The following is a 16,479-nucleotide window of genomic DNA, read 5'->3' as shown; positions in this document are numbered from 1 at the left end:
TGCACAAATAGTGGTATTTCCTTTGCTAGGAATTTAGACAATTCATTCACATAAAGGAGTTAAGGCAGAACATGGGATCTTGATACACGTAGGTAGAAACTGGAGAAGGAATAAACCAAGGCAAATTGTCTTCTAATTGTTTTTATTTTATTATCATCAGCAGAGAAGGATAATGAGAGAAGAGGTGATAAAGGTTCTGGAGGGAAGAAAAGGTCTGAAAAGTTATATAAGGACTGAGGGGGTGAATATACAAGGGAAATGTAAATGGTTGCTGGGCATCATTAGGACCCACCTGAAGGTGTCATAAATTTAAAATGAGATCAGTCAACATGGTGAAAAGTTTTTCTCCAACCATGCTGAACTTTTCATGCATGGGCATGGGCACTACAAACAGTTGGATTTAACTACAGGCAGGTAGTATCTTGAAACAAGAGAGACCTAAGGGAACTGTGGTTTTTTAGCAAAGGAATTATTATAATAGTGAAACACAGAATTGTCACAGAAAAATGATGTGAGGAAAAAGTGGTAGATGAGCTCATTTCAAGTCCCTGAGTGTCAAAGGGTTGTTGGAGCAGAACCATTAAAGCAAGTCAGCTGGAGAGTTAAAAGGGATGGTCAGAGAAGAAGAAGCTAGATATTAAAATGATACAGGAGGTATCATTAATAATAATGACAAAAACCTAGGCTATAAACAGGATTGAGTGGCAGAATTAAGACCAGTTGTCACTGAAGGATAGAAGACCAAAGATATTGGAGGATCTTGTAGATGTTGGGCATCATCAAGAATTAGGACAGTTGTGGCATTGGAAGAAGAAATGGATATAGGAGCTGAATTCTTCTGAAAATGAAGAGAAATGACATATAGACAGTCAAGGACTTTAAGAAGCAGAACTAATGAGAGGTAGAATATGTAACAAGGGATTCAAAACTCAGAGTTCCTTTCTTTAGCTAGGCAGGAAGGAAAATAGTCTGTATTCATCAATGAAGAACTAAGAGAAGTCCTACTTCTCTTCCATTCTCAGTAGCTTGGGAGGACTTTTCCTCCACATTTGCTTTGATGCTTGGGGAGGAGAACAGTCAACCTAGAGAAGCTGTCTCAACATGAAGTCAGTGACATGGCCACATTAGGGAGAGAAAGGGCCTGAATAGAGATCTCTAATTTGGCTAAGATGACATGGAAAAAAAAAAAAACCCAGAAATTCTCACATGCCCTAAAGAGGGTCATGGAAGGTAACTGATGAGATGTCTGGTGATCGATGGGATGACTAACAGGAGTTAACACCTGTATCTGAAGGCCTCAGACATTGCAGGCTAGTAAGCAAAAGAGAATCATAGCCATACCTCTGTGGCAGCCACTGTACTTGGAAGAACTGAGTTAGGGTCAAAACAGCAGGTAGGACCGTAGGTCCTGTCCAAGTCAAGAGAGGAGAGACCTCATGTTCTTCAGCCTCAAACTCCAGCAGAGTATGCCAGCACATCTAGCTATGAAGAATCGCTGCAGAACCAGCAATGAATCCAGAGAGTAGCACAAGGACACACACAGACACACACAACTACAGCCCCTTTTCTGATGCCAAGGAAGACAGTGAGCACCTTTTTACACGCTGACTCCATTTCAGGGAGAAATATGAAAAGCAAGTAGAATCCTGAAACACTGAACATAAACCTGAAGGGGCCGGTTTTAACCCAGTCAGTAGCTTGTGACCAAGATCAGATCACTTGTAAGACATGAACAAGCTGTTTCTTTATATATCTGAAGGTGGAGACCTTTGTAAGACATACACTGAGTGCTTAAATCAGATAAAATATCTTCATACAGTTATAGATTCTTCCCTAACTATAAGTTAGGGGAGTCCAAATTAGCTTTGCCCTAGCTATGCAATCAATCTCGAATCTTGCATTAGAAACAGAGTTCTGACACTACGGTCTGTTTTGAAGAGGATTTAGGACAGTGGTAGGAGACACATGAAACCACACTGTGGTACTGACGGCCAAACAGGAGAGGCCCACAGCATAGCTGAGAGAAATCAGCAGATCAAATGGTGAAACATCACAATACCCTAATTCTAGGTCACTGGCAGGGGGCCACCTCTTCCTCCTGGGAACCGGATCCTATCTGGGCCAGGAGTCCAGGCTTGTGCAGGTTCAGTGGCAAAAACTGTGCTGGGTTGAGCAGTGGAGATAGAGCAAGTCCACGGTCCTCTGCTCCAGTGTGTCCTACAAGCCAAGACCCCCTGATAGAGTCATGCTTGATGTACAGGTTGACAGAAGAACAAGTAGATAATCCTTTTTTCACTTAATGGTCTTTTATGACTCCAGATTTAAGATTCTAATGCAGCAAAGAAAACCATATTTATACATGAAAAGAACATACCTACAGCCTGACAAAAGGAAAAAAAACCCTTCAAATCTTTGTCAGACTTCCGTAGGAAAAAAGTAACAAAGAACAATCTCGATTAAACCCTGTTTTAATAAAAGTTCTTTCCTAGTTTTCTATTGTCCTTGTTAATATGACCAATGATCCCACTAGTAATAACTGACATGTACAAGTGCTTAGCATTTTCCAGGCACTAGGCTACAATATTATCATACATTATATATCCTTCGATTCTTAAAACAATCCTATGAAGAAGGTATTGGTTGTATCTTCATCTTATAGATAGAACTGAGTTTCAGTGAGAGATTAATATAGAAGATACATGCCAAATAAGTTATTATGAAACAGAAATTTAGAACCAAGAATTTTCATTTCAGAGCCCAAATGCTTTACCAGTTAATAGTAATACCTCCCATATTATTTATATAAGACTAAGCACATAGAAGGCTTTTTGCATATCTCACCTTGGTATGCCTTCAAACAACCATGTGAGGTAGGGACTAGTATTATCCTTATTTTTTTAAGGGAACAAAACTAAGATTAGACATGTACTAAGCCCAAGACAATCTCTAGCAACAGAGAAATGGAGAATCAAATTTGGAGACAGAATTTAAGCTACCTGTTCATAATAGACACTCTCTTATGGTTAGGGATTTTTTTATGCATAATTTTACAGAAAACCAAGTATCTGTGAATATGGTAAACACAGAACAAAAAAAAACACACCTTCTAAACCTGACTAATTAAATGACTAGGTCACCATTTCACTTCAAACTAGTCAATATGTGACTATATGTCATATTTATACCTCCATATTGGTAGGAGGCATACCTCACCTTAAATCCATCTTCTCCCCCAGTTGCCAATGCCCAATATGACTAGTCTCTTTGTTGAAAGACTATCCAGAGAGAAAAGCACCCTATGCTTCAGTCACCAAGTGACACAGAAAGTTTAAAAGAAAAACAAAGTAAGATATATCTTTAGGTAGTGACCACGCACTTTGATTGCTCAGGAGTAGCCCAATGTACATCCATTATCCCCAGGGGCGTGTCCTGTTTAACGTTTCTCCAAGACAAAAGCATCACAATTGGTAGTATGTATCATATGATTACCCCAATCGTAAGTGCAAAAAGATCGAGCTTCTCCCCTTTATCAACTCTCAATTTAGGAAAGTCGTCAGTTACATGGTCATCCATGCCTGGGACCTAGGCAGCCTTGTGGCAGAGATCCAGGCTGGGATAAGACAGAAGGTATAGAAAAGGAAGGGTAGGAGTCCCAGCACTGGATGAGCAAGTTCTCCTTACCAAGGCACTGCTGCACAAACCACACTCGAAATCTGTCGGTATGTATTTTCTAGATTTTTAAGTTCAGCTTTAAAATTGGTTCTCAAGAGAAAACAGGATTGTATAGGTGAACATGCACTTCATTAGCAAAATTTTAGAATTCACTGCTTTAAATGCGAGGAATATGTATATTCATAATTCAATACAGGAAAATTGATACTATAACTACTGAGAAATATACAAAATCTACGGTAATATGTTCTCAAAATACTTCATTTTCCTCTGTTTAAAATTTAAGGAACCACAAATAATACATGCAGAATGGATTTTCAACTTTTTAAAACTGTTTTTATTTTCATCATTTCATTTGTTCCCCTATAACATCTGGTAGAAAACAGGGAAGATAAAATTCTCATATTACTGATGTATTTTTAAAATTGCATCTGTGCCTTATTCTCAATAATACATATCTCAGAAACCAGAAATAGTCCCTTTAAATAAAAACCTATCACAAGTTTGAGCAAAATGGGGGTGGTCCTGTGTCATTTTTTATTTCAATCTCCAAATCCCTTTTAAAAAGCTAACAAAAATCAGAGTTACTGTTAATTGGTTCAGGGTTTCTTTTGTGGGTGATAAAAATGTTCCAAAATTGTGCAAAAGTTGCACAACTCTATTAATATACCAAAAATCATTACATTGTGCATTTTCCAGTGGATGAATTACAGGATATGTGAATTATATTTCAATAAAGCTGTTATTTTTAAAAGGCTAACTAGGTTATTATAGTGAATTGAAGGAGGCCACAGGTCTTAGACATTCCTGCCATCAAAAGGCAGATCTATTTGCCTTGCCCTTGAGTTTTGGCTGGCCTGTGACTGCTTTGAGTTACAACAAGCAGAAGAGATATTATGTCATTTTCAGGCCGAGCTTTTAAGAAATCTGGATGCTTTCATGTTGGTCTCCTGGAGACTTTAGTTGCTATGTAAGATCTTCAAATACCTTGAGGCTACTCTAGTCTGAAGAAGACTATGTGAGCCATGTGAAGAGATAAAGGGAGGCCTGGCAAGTCCCAGATCTTCCCACTCTCAAACATTCCAGTCACCTCACCTGCAGTTCCAACACTGTGAAACAGACAAGACACCCATACCATGACATGCCTGAATCCATGACCCAAAAATACCAATAATAAATTGTTCTAAGGCAATACACTTGGGGCATATTTGTTATGCAGCAATAAACAGAATAGATTGTAAAACAAGGTGATAAATTATCCTGTAAATCCCAGTATAAAAACAAGTGTATTTAAAACACTGACAGCAGCAAAATCCTAGGGAAAACAACAACTAGGCTGGAATAAGCAAAAGGAATACAGAGAACTCTGGTGGGCTCTAAAAACCAAGGAAGCTAGGAATCCCAAGTATTCATTCTCAAAGAGGTCTTCACTCAGAATGGAAGACTCAAATGGCCAAACAGAGGACACTCATAACCACTGGGAAACTTCACAAGTTCCTATTAGTAGGTGTGTACAAGAGGATTGCAGAAAAGTCTGGGGGTGTTGGGGCAGCCTGAAGCAGCCAGGATTTCAAAAATAGTCAAAACTCTACAATGCACAGAAACTGGTCAGAGCAGATCACCTCTTCTTTGGGGTAAAAACTATTGGGTATGAAAGAGAAAGCAGATTTACATCCTAATGAAAAAAAAAGCTGCAGAGGTGATCTAAGAATTAAAGATATAGCTATGCAGATAAGTATTTTTTTTTAATTTATTACAGTGAAACCTAAGAGGAAATCTAGTTTTGAAGCTGGAAAAGCAATTGTGACCTTCATTTCTATTCAACAGGCACTTTCTCCTCAAATACAGTAAATTCTATCCTACTTAATATCAACAATGAAAAAAGTTGCAGTTAAAGCCAATTAAAAATATTGTAAGATAAAAGGTGAAATCTAAATCATATACTAATTATATACTTTTGAAATACTTACATATACTTTTATATACTTATGAAAATGAAATCACATCAGAAAAAAATATGACTAGTGAACAAAAAGTTAGAACCCAGTATTACCCAAAAAAATGAAGTATAGAAGCTATCAAATAAAACATCAATCTAAATTTTACATCATAAATGTTGAGGCATTCAGGATGGTTAAGCAACAGAGTTGGTGTAAAGAGACAAATGAAGATTACTCTAGAAGGAATCCAAGTAGAAACAGACACCACAGAATGAACCACTGTAGAAATGAAGAGGAAAAGTTAAGGGATGCCTGAGTGGCTCAGTCCATTAAGTGTCCAATTTCGGCTCAGGTCATGATCTCATGGTTCGTGGGTCCGAGCCCTGCATTGGGCTCTGTGCTCACAGCTCACAGCCTGGAGCCTGCTTTAAATTCTGCCTTCCTCTCATTCTCTGTTCCCACCCACTCGCGCTCTGTCTCTGTCTCTCCAAAATAAGTGTTAAAAAAAATTTTAATAATTTTTTTGGATAGAACACCAAAGGAAAGGCAAAAAAAAGCAAAAATAAGTGGGACTATATGAAACTGAAAACTTCTGCACAGAAAAAATTAACAAAATCAAAAAACAACCTAAGGAATGTATCCATTCCTGTATTAACTCTGGTAAAGAGTTAATATCCAAAATACATAAGGAACCACTATAGCCTAGAAGAAAACAAGCAAAAAACAATCTGATTAATAATGAGCAGAGGAACATAATATGCTTTTTCAAAGGCAACAATGGTCACTAAGAACAAGAAATGATTCTCAACATGACTTCATCAGTTAAATGCAAATTAAAGCCACAATGATAGGAGATATAACCTCTTACCTGTCAGAAAGCTATCCTCAAAGAGACAAAAAATATTGGCAATGATATTGAGAAAAGGAAACGCTTGTGCATTGTTGGTTGGAATTTAAGTTGATATAGTCACTATGGAAACAGTATGGAAGTTCCTCAAAAACTTATAAATAGAATTACCATGTTATCTAACAATCCCACTTCCAGGTATATACCCTCGAGCTCCTATCTCTGGTCCTCCCAATAATTTTGTGAGACAGAGAAGAAAAAAAGAAAAACAATTCTCTTTCAGAAACTGAGACTCTGTTACCTGCAACTACCAATTTCCATCAGTCAGTAAAGAAAAAAGTGATACTCAGGGACCTGTGGACTCTAACCAAATATTTAACATTCAAGAAATCCTAGTCCCAGAATTAGAGTATTCAAATAAGGTCTTAAAACTTTCTTGAGTTGGCAACAGACAAACCTATATATTCAAGAAGCTAAGTGGTCTAAAAATTGGACAGACTCAAGGAAATCCACCCCAAAATGCATCATAATGAAACTTCCAAATAAGAAAAACAAATAAGAGATTTGGAAAGCTGCATGAGAGAAATGACACCTACTTGCAAGAGAAAAACATCTGCACAACAGTCTATTTTATATTAGAAAACATGGAGTCCAGAAAGTGGCACATTTTTCAAATGCTTAAAGAAATAAATTATCAGCCCAGAATCCTACATCCAATGAAAATAGTTTCCAGCAATTAAGGGGAAATCAAAACCCTCTCAGATGATGCAAAACTAAAAGAACTTGTTACCAGCATACCTACCCTAAAAGAATTGATAGAGGAAGCTGAATTTATTATTTTAAAACTTCCAAAAAGAGGATATTCTGATTTTTTTTTCTAGAATTGACCAAAAATAAAAGAATGAGCACCAATTCTAGACCATCTCTTCTAGAAACCAGAGGAGCATATACTTCAATTAGTTTTATGAAGTTAGCATTACTCTCAAACAGAAACCCAGAAAAAGACAGTACTAAGAAAACTAGAGACGAGTAGTTCTCAAGAATATACATGTGAAAATCCTGACAATATTAATATATAGGATTCAGGAAAGTATCAGAATTATTATATTCCATGACCAGGTGGGATTTATTTCAGGTGTACAAGTCTGATTCAATATTTGGGTTGGGGAGTGGGGGTCATCCCTCTAATCCACATTTTCCTATCACTATTTGTTTTCATGAACCCACCAAGCTGAGCCGCACATAACTATTGCTGTTCTACCACATTTTCCCATTCAAATTCTACTATACCATCCCCTATGGAACAACTGACAGGCTCTGGCCCATCTTTGAATTCCAGCTCACTGATAATAGCAATTTTTTTTTTTTTATCATCTGTTGAACTATCTAGGGAAATTCATTTTATCTCTGAAACAAAATCATAAGCTCTTAAACAAAAACTGGTAATAAATGCCTTCTAGGGCCCAGCACAGCTAGCCACCACTGGATTAATTCATCCATTCATGAAGAAAGTATTATTAAGCACTTATTATATATCAAATACTATGCTATTACTACAAAATACAACAGTGAACGAAAGAGACATGAGCACTATCACTATTCTTACAGAACTTCTATTTAGTAAGAATAGGAATTACTTTTCAGCACTTTTAGTAAAGTATCCTCAGTGGGAAGATGGGGAAAGGTTCATGTCCTAGAGGAGGAAGCAGCAGCAGTGCAATTAGGATGAGGGTTCAGAAAGCAGATACCATTTACTCTTTAAGTGAATAGTTGGATCAGGGAGAAAAGGAAGAATAAAAAGAAGGAGGAAGAGGCAGGCATTAAAAGCTTGTAATTACACATTCCTGGACTTTGGTTACATACAAACAGAGACAGACACACTCCTATATACCAGACTGTCCACCTATATACATATATAGGTACGTATAACACCTACGTATGTATATAGGAACATATACACCTATACAAATACTATAGCAATAATAAGGTCTGATGCTAACTCATAAATCTATAGTCCTTTATTTTCAGCACTAATCCACCACAACATTTCCGTTACATACTTGAATTAGTGGACATCTAAGCACAACAAGTTCGTTACTTTCTTTACTCAATTAACAATTATTAGGAGATGTACAGATTCCCCCCCGCCCCCCCCACACACACACACAAATTCACAAAATTATAGAGAGAAAAGTAAAGTGTATTGATGCAGAAAGGGCATTTAACAAATTTCAACTTCTATCCATGACAAAAATGCTCTGAAAAGTACAAATAGAGGCAAACTCCCTCAATTTGGTAAAGAATATATATGAAATTCTACTGTTAACATTACCGTCAATAGTTATAGACTGAGTATTTTCTCCCTTGTTCCCATTGCAAGCAATGCAAGGATATATGCTCTCAGCACTCTTATTTTAACACTGTACTGGAAATTCTAGCAAGTCAAGAAAATCAAACAATATAAATCAGAATTGGAGGTGGGGGTGGCAAACTGTCCATCCTGGTAAGTGGCGTAATTGTCTATGTAGAAAATCCCAGGATATCAACAACAAAAACTTCTAGAACTCATGAGTGACTTCAATAAGGTCAAAGGATACAAGACTAAAGTACAAAAATCAAGTTTAGTTCTATAAATAATGAACACATGGACACTAAAATGAAAGTATGCTTATAATCACCCCCTTCCAAAAAATGAAATAGATTTAAATATAACAATACATTTAAATCTAACAAAAGATATAGGGTGCTTGTATGCTGAAAACTATGAAACAATGACAAAAAAAGAGAGCTAAAGAAATGGAGAAGCATAGGTGTTGGATTGGAAGACTCAATCTAGCATAGAGATGAATTCTTCCTCAACTTTAGATACAACTTTAATGCAATTGACCTGAAAGTCCAAGATTTTTTGTAAATATGGACAAGATTAGTTTTGAAGTTTGTATGTGAAGACAGAAGAACTAAAATAGATAACACAATTTTGAGAAAGCATAAAGTGGTAGGAGTAGGAATACTGATTTTAAAATGTATTATATAGCTACAGGAACCAAGATGATGTGGTATTAACCAAAGGATAAACACACAGATCAATGGAAGAATCCAAAAATAGATGCATGCAAATATCAACAACTGATTTTAAGAAAAGTGCAGAAGTGACTCAATAAAAAAAGATAACCTTTTGAACAAATGGTTCTAGAGCAAGACATCTATAGAAAAACAAAAAACTATTTTCCTAAGTCTCACACCTTTAACAAACAAACAAACAAACAAACAAACAAACAAAAAAACCTTCAAAATGGATCGTAGACTTCAATCTAAATTATAAAACTATGAAAATGTTTTGGAGGAGGACAAAAATTTGGGGATATAGAATTAGATGAGGGATTCTTTGATGGGATAGTAAAAGTACAATCCATAAAAGAAAAAACTAATAATTTGACTTCAAAGTTAACAGAGTATTTTGCAGAGTAAAAGTTATGATGAAAAGAAAAGCTACCAAGGGGAATAAAGTATTTGCAAAATAGAAGGACCAGTACCTGCCATTCAAAGAACACTCAAAACTGAAAAGTAAGCAATTATCTAATTAGAAATTGGGCAAATAATCATGAACTGATTATTATAGCAACAGATGGCAAGTGTGATGATCTGAATGTGTCCTCCTCAAACGCAAATGTTAGAATCCCAAAGCCCCATGTGATGGTAATTGAAAGTGGAGACTTTGGGTGTGCTTAGATCATGAAGGTGGAGCCCATAAGTACAGAATTGGTATTTTTATTTAAAAGGCCCCACAGAGTGCTCTAGCCTTTCTACCATGTCAGTGCATAGTGATAAGGTGATAGCTATGAACAAGGAAGAGGGCTCTTATCAGAATGTGACAATATTGGCATCTTGACCCTGGACTCCCAGCTTCCAAAACTGTGAGAATAAATCTTTGTTAATAGTCTGAGGGATTTTGTTATAGCAGCTCAAATAGACTAAGACACCAAGCATACACATGAAAAGATGTTCAACATTCATAGCCTTTAGGGAAATGCAAGTTGACACCACAATGAGAGGTTACAAAATGGCTAAAACAAAAAATAACGACGGCACCAAATGCTCATGAGGATGCTGAGAAACTGGATTACTCTTATATTGCTTGTGGGAATATATAATGGTACAGCCATCCTAGAAAATAATTTGTTCCTTTAAAAACTAAATATGCAACTACAGTTTGAACCAGCAGTTACACTCCTATAAATTTATCCCAGAGAAATGAAAATTTAGGTTCACATAAAAATCTGTATGTAAAAGTTTATAGAAGCTTTATTCCTGACAGTCCAAGCTGGGAACAACCTAGATGTCCTCCAACGGATGAACGGTTAACCAAACTACAGTATATCCATATCATGGATTACTAAACACCAATAAAATGGAAGGAATAATTGATAGACTCAAGAACTAGGAGGAATCTCCAGAGAATTATGGTGAATGGAAAAAAGCCCATCCCACAAGTTAACATTCAGTTGTATTTCATTTAGATAACATTTTTAAATGGAAAATTTACAGAAATAGAGAACAGTAAGCGACTGCCAGAGGGTAATGAGAGGGTAGAGGCAGAAAGGAAGTGGGGAGGGCCATAAAAGGATAACTTGAAGAATTTTTGTATTGATGCAAACGTTTTGCAACAATGCCAGTACGCTGGTTGTCCTATCAACCAATAGTTTTACTAGATGCTCCCATTGGAACTGAATAAAGGATTCATGGGATCTGTGTGCTTTCTTACAAGTATGTGTGAATCAACAATTATCTGAAAAAGTGTTATTATTTTTTAACATCCTGAAGACCAAATACACACATGCACACATACAGAAAGTTTAACAGAATGATTTTGTTAGTAGTAGTACTACAGGTATTTTTAAGTGAAATAACTATAAAAAAAGAAACTACTATAAAATATTATAGCACATATATAATTGCATTAATACAATTAGTAAGCATAGTTTTCAGAATACTTATTTTAAAAAAATCATAAAGGTTAAATAAAAACCCTATAATCATTTAAATGGAGATTTAAGTATTATCTCATTTATTTTTCTTTCAGTAAGATATGCATTTCCTAGTTCCATCCACTGAAAGGGCCTAGAAGCAATGCTATTCCATCCTATGACTCATATTGTCATCTCTAAATACCATTTCATGCTTAAGGGAAGTAAGTACAATGATACAATTGAGTAATTCCAGGTCTATGGCAAGAAATATACAAGAGGTTATCTTGCTGTACCTGAAAACAAGGTAAGACTTCCAAAGACCTATCAAAAGGACTCAGGAGTACCTTGAACAGCTCCTATAGTCCAAAACTAGAATAACCTGAGTATCATGAAGAATACTTATTGCAATTGAATGAAACATAGTAAATACATAACATTCCATCAGGTCAAAATCATGTTTGAAAAAATTGTACTGATCACCATTAGACATTGCTAGCACACATTCCATCATTATAAAAATTTACAAAAGCAAAGTTGATGCATTTATCTTTCCTTTATGAACTCTATCTGAAGGTAACTCAGTAATTAATGAGGAATAATCTTCTTTATATAATAAGCCGAGGTAACAAATGCATAAGACATGGTAGAATTAGAAAAATCACCATTTTGCAACTCTTAATGAAATAATGGGTTGAGACAATGGTCATTCATGGGCTGCTAAAATGTTAAACTAAAGGATGATGATGAACTCTTTAAATGGACAAATGAAGTTGACATCACCCAAACCCGACTGAAAAATTTTATCACTAAAATTGAACAATCCCACATCATGTTACTACTCATATTATGGAACAGAAGATATAGACTATGACCTATGAAATATTCTATTACAAAAATTGAACCTGAGTTTGATCAATTCTCTAGATGTCACTTTATAGGATATAGGGATAGAGAAACATGTTAAATAGTAATATAGCAATACAGTCAACCAAATCCCAAATGTGGGAAATGCTCAAGGGCAAATGATCTAGTTTATTTAAAAATTAAGTAAGAGGGAATGCTTTTTGACATTAAGAGTTTACAGACGCATTAACTAAACGCTATATATAGACTTTGGGGTGTGGGGTGTGGTGGGGAAAGATTCTAATGCAACCCAACCAACAATTCAAAGATTTTTGGGGAACGATTAGGGAAAACAATACAAAATGGGTATTATACGACACCAGTTTGTTCACTGTGGTCTTGTTTAAACTAAGTCCTTACCTATTCATGATATCTAGTGACTTATTAATAAAAACAAATGAGATTTGCTTTAAAATAGTCTATCAAAAATAAAGATTAGATAAAACAAAAATGGAAATATGTTGATGGCTGAAGCTAGATTTGGGGTATATGATGGTTCATTGTATGAGCATCTCTAGTTTTGTTTGGTTTTGAAATTTTCCAGGATGAAAAACTGTTTTTCAAGATCACATAATTTTATTTGTTCATTCATTTGACAAACTGAGCACATACTTTTCGCAGATGAAAGTAAGTAAAATGCAAGCCTTTCTTTCAAGAAGCCCACAGTCCAGTAGTGAGGAAAAACAGAAAACAAAAGAAGTGTAATGAAATATGGTATTTGCTCAAGTAAGTACATTATAGTTCCAGTGGAGGCACATTGCCAGAGAAACAATATGCCCCTGGAGATATGGATATGTATTTCACAGAGGAGGTGATACTCTATCTGTCTTTAAGAATTTATAGGAGTCCAGCCTCAGCAATAAGACAACAGAAAGTAAAATGCATCCACATTGGCAAGGAAGAAGTCAAATTTTCACTATTTGCAGACAACACGATACTCTATGTAAAGAGCCCTAAAGACTCCACCAAAAAAACTGCCAAAATTGATACAGAAATTCAATAAAGTCATAGGATACAAAAATCAATGGACAGAAATCAGTTGCATTTCTGTATGTCAATGATGAAGCAGCAGAAAGAGCAATCAAGGAACTGATCCCATCTACAATTACACCAAAAACTGTAAGATACCTAGGAATAAATCTAACCAAGGAGGCAAAAAATCCATACTCTGAAAATTATATAACACTGATGAATTAAAGATGAGACAATGGAAAAAAATCCATGCAGATCGACTGAAAGAATATTGTTAAAATGTCTATACTACCTAAAGCCATCTATACATTTAATATAATCCCTATCAAAATACCACCAACGTTTTTTCACAAAGCTAGAACAAACAATCCCAAAATTTGCACCAACTACAGAAGATCCCTAATAGCCAAAGCAATCTTGAGAAAGAAAAGCAAAACCAACAGCATCACAATTCCAGACTTCAAGGTATATTACACAGCTGTAGTGATCAAGACAGTATGGTACTGGCACAAAAATAGACACAGATATCAATGGAACAGAATAAAAAACCCAGAAATAGATCCACAACTATATGGTTATTCATCTTTGACAAAGCAGGAAAGATTATCCAATGGGAAAAAAAAAAGTCTTTTCAACAAATGGTATTGGGGAAACTGGACAGCTACATGAAGAATGAAACTGGACCACTTCCTTACACCCTACAGAAAACTGAATTCAAAATGGATTAAAATCTGAGAAAGGAAGCCATCATAATCCTAAAGGAGAACACAGGTAGCAATCTCTTTGTCATTGGCTGTATCAACTTTTACCTAGAAATGTCTCCTGATGCAAGGGAAACAAAAGCAAAAATTTACCATTGGGATCTCATCAAGATACAGTTTCTGCACACTGAAGGAAACAATCAACAAAACCAAAAGGCAACCTTTGGAATGGGAGAAGCTATTTGCAAATAAGCTATTGGATAAAGGACTAGTATCCAAAAATCTATAAAGAGCTTATCAAACTCAACACCTAAAAAACAAATAATCCAGTTAAAAAAATGGGCAGAAGACATGAATAAGCATTTTTACAAAGATGACATCCAGATGGCAAAAAGACATGAAAAGATACTCAACCTCACTCATCATCAGGGAAAAACAAATCAAAACTGCAATGAGGCATCACCTCATACCAGTCAGAATGGCTAAAATTTAACAACTCAGGAAACAATAGATGTTGGCGAGAATGCAGAGAAATGAGAACCCTCTTACACTGTTGGTGGGAATGCAAACTGGTGCAGCCACTCTGCAAAACAGTATGGAGTGTCCTCAAAAAGCTAAAAATCGAACTACCCTAGGATTTAGCAATACTACTAGTATTTACCCAAAGGATACAAAAATACTGATTCAAGGGATACATGCACCCTGATGGTCATAGCACCACTATCAACAACAGCCAAAGGGAAGAGCCCAAATGTCCATCGGCTAAATAAATGAATGAGGAGATGTGCACATATATATTTTATATTTTATTTATATAAAGAATGAAAGAAGAATTAAAAAGAATGAAATCTTGCCATTTCAAGGGCATGGCTGAAGCTACACAGTATTATGCTAAGCGAAATACCCTAAGATTTCACTCATATGTAGAATTTCAGAAACAAAACAAATCAGGGGGCCTGGATCAGGGCTGTCAAGTCATGATAACACAGTTTGTGGGTTTGAGCCCCACATAGGGTCTATGCTGACAGCTCAGAGCCTAGAGCCTGCTTCAGATTCTTCTCTCTCTCTCTCTCTCTCTCTCTCTCTCTCTCTCCCCCCCACTCTGCCCCTTCCCCACTCACAATCATTCTCTCAAAAATAAACAAACATTAAATTAAAAAATAAACAAGACAAATAAACATAGTGGGGAGGAAAGAGGTAAACCGTAAAACAGACTCTAAACTATAGAGAACTCAGAGCTGGTAGAGGGGAGGTAGGTGGAATCTGGGCTAGATGGGTGATAGCTATTAAGGAGGGCACTTGCTATGTGAGCACTGGGTATTGTATGTAAGTGATGAATCACTAAGTTTTACACCTGAAGCTAATATTATACTCTATGTTAACCGGAATTAGGGAAAGAAAACATGCGATGTTTTATTTGATGTGAAAAGAGATCAGCTAGCAAATACTGCGATTGTAATTATCAAATGATAGGACTTTTAATCACTTAAACAGAACTACTTTTGGCAGTAACATATGTAAATACGTTTTAATAAATTAAAAGTATCAAGTTCGTGAAAGCAAATACTCCAAAATGAAAATAATACCTGAAAATCATCTAAATAAATATCTTTGAATTAATGAATAAAATGAAAGTAAATAATCAGATAGTTTAAGAATATGTACTTTAAGAGAGTCTGGAGAATTGAAAAAGGCTTCATTCATTCTAAGTTATCTACTTATACAATTTATCTATTTTATCTTTTCATCCTTTTATAGGAGAAAGTTTATGATTTACATCTATAGAAAAACAAGTAACATCTATGATAAAATTTATCTCTTTCCAGCAAGAACTCCAAAAACTTTGTAAATTTTTAATTAAAAAAGACGATTTAAAATACTTTCTAAAAAATTAACATTGATATTTAATTATCATTTATCAAAAATTTCAATATATTTTAATTTCCTCTCAAGGTTGTTTTGTTTGAATTATGTCTGCCTCATAAATATGAACACCTTATAAATTTTTTATTAGTCCTTCATTCAATACTGTATTTGACATTTTTACACATTATACTATATAAAATTTGTAAAATGAGCTACTTCAAAAATGAAAAAAAAATTATAGGAATTCACTCAGTTGATATAAAAAGGCATTCAGAGTGATAGTAATAATAACTCATATAGCACTTCCTATGTTTCTAGCACTATTCTAGGCACTTCATCTGTTTATATCATTATATCCTCAGATCAACCTGTGAGATGTGTATTATTCTTAGTATGTATCCCCATTTTACATAAAGCAACTGAGACATAAAAAGGTTAAGTAACCTGACCAAGATCACATACTTATAAGTAACAACAATAGGCATAAAACACAAATCGTTTGCTCTTAATCACTATCCAGACTTCCTCTTTAGTAGATGGAGTCATGTGTACGTAAGCAGAGAGGTGTAGCACAATCACTACACTAGGAAACTATAAATGTTGCCATAATA

Source organism: Neofelis nebulosa, chromosome 4 (genome assembly GCF_028018385.1).
Source record: "Neofelis nebulosa isolate mNeoNeb1 chromosome 4, mNeoNeb1.pri, whole genome shotgun sequence".
NCBI lineage: Eukaryota > Metazoa > Chordata > Mammalia > Carnivora > Felidae > Neofelis > Neofelis nebulosa.
Note: the sequence above shows the minus strand (reverse complement) of the source record.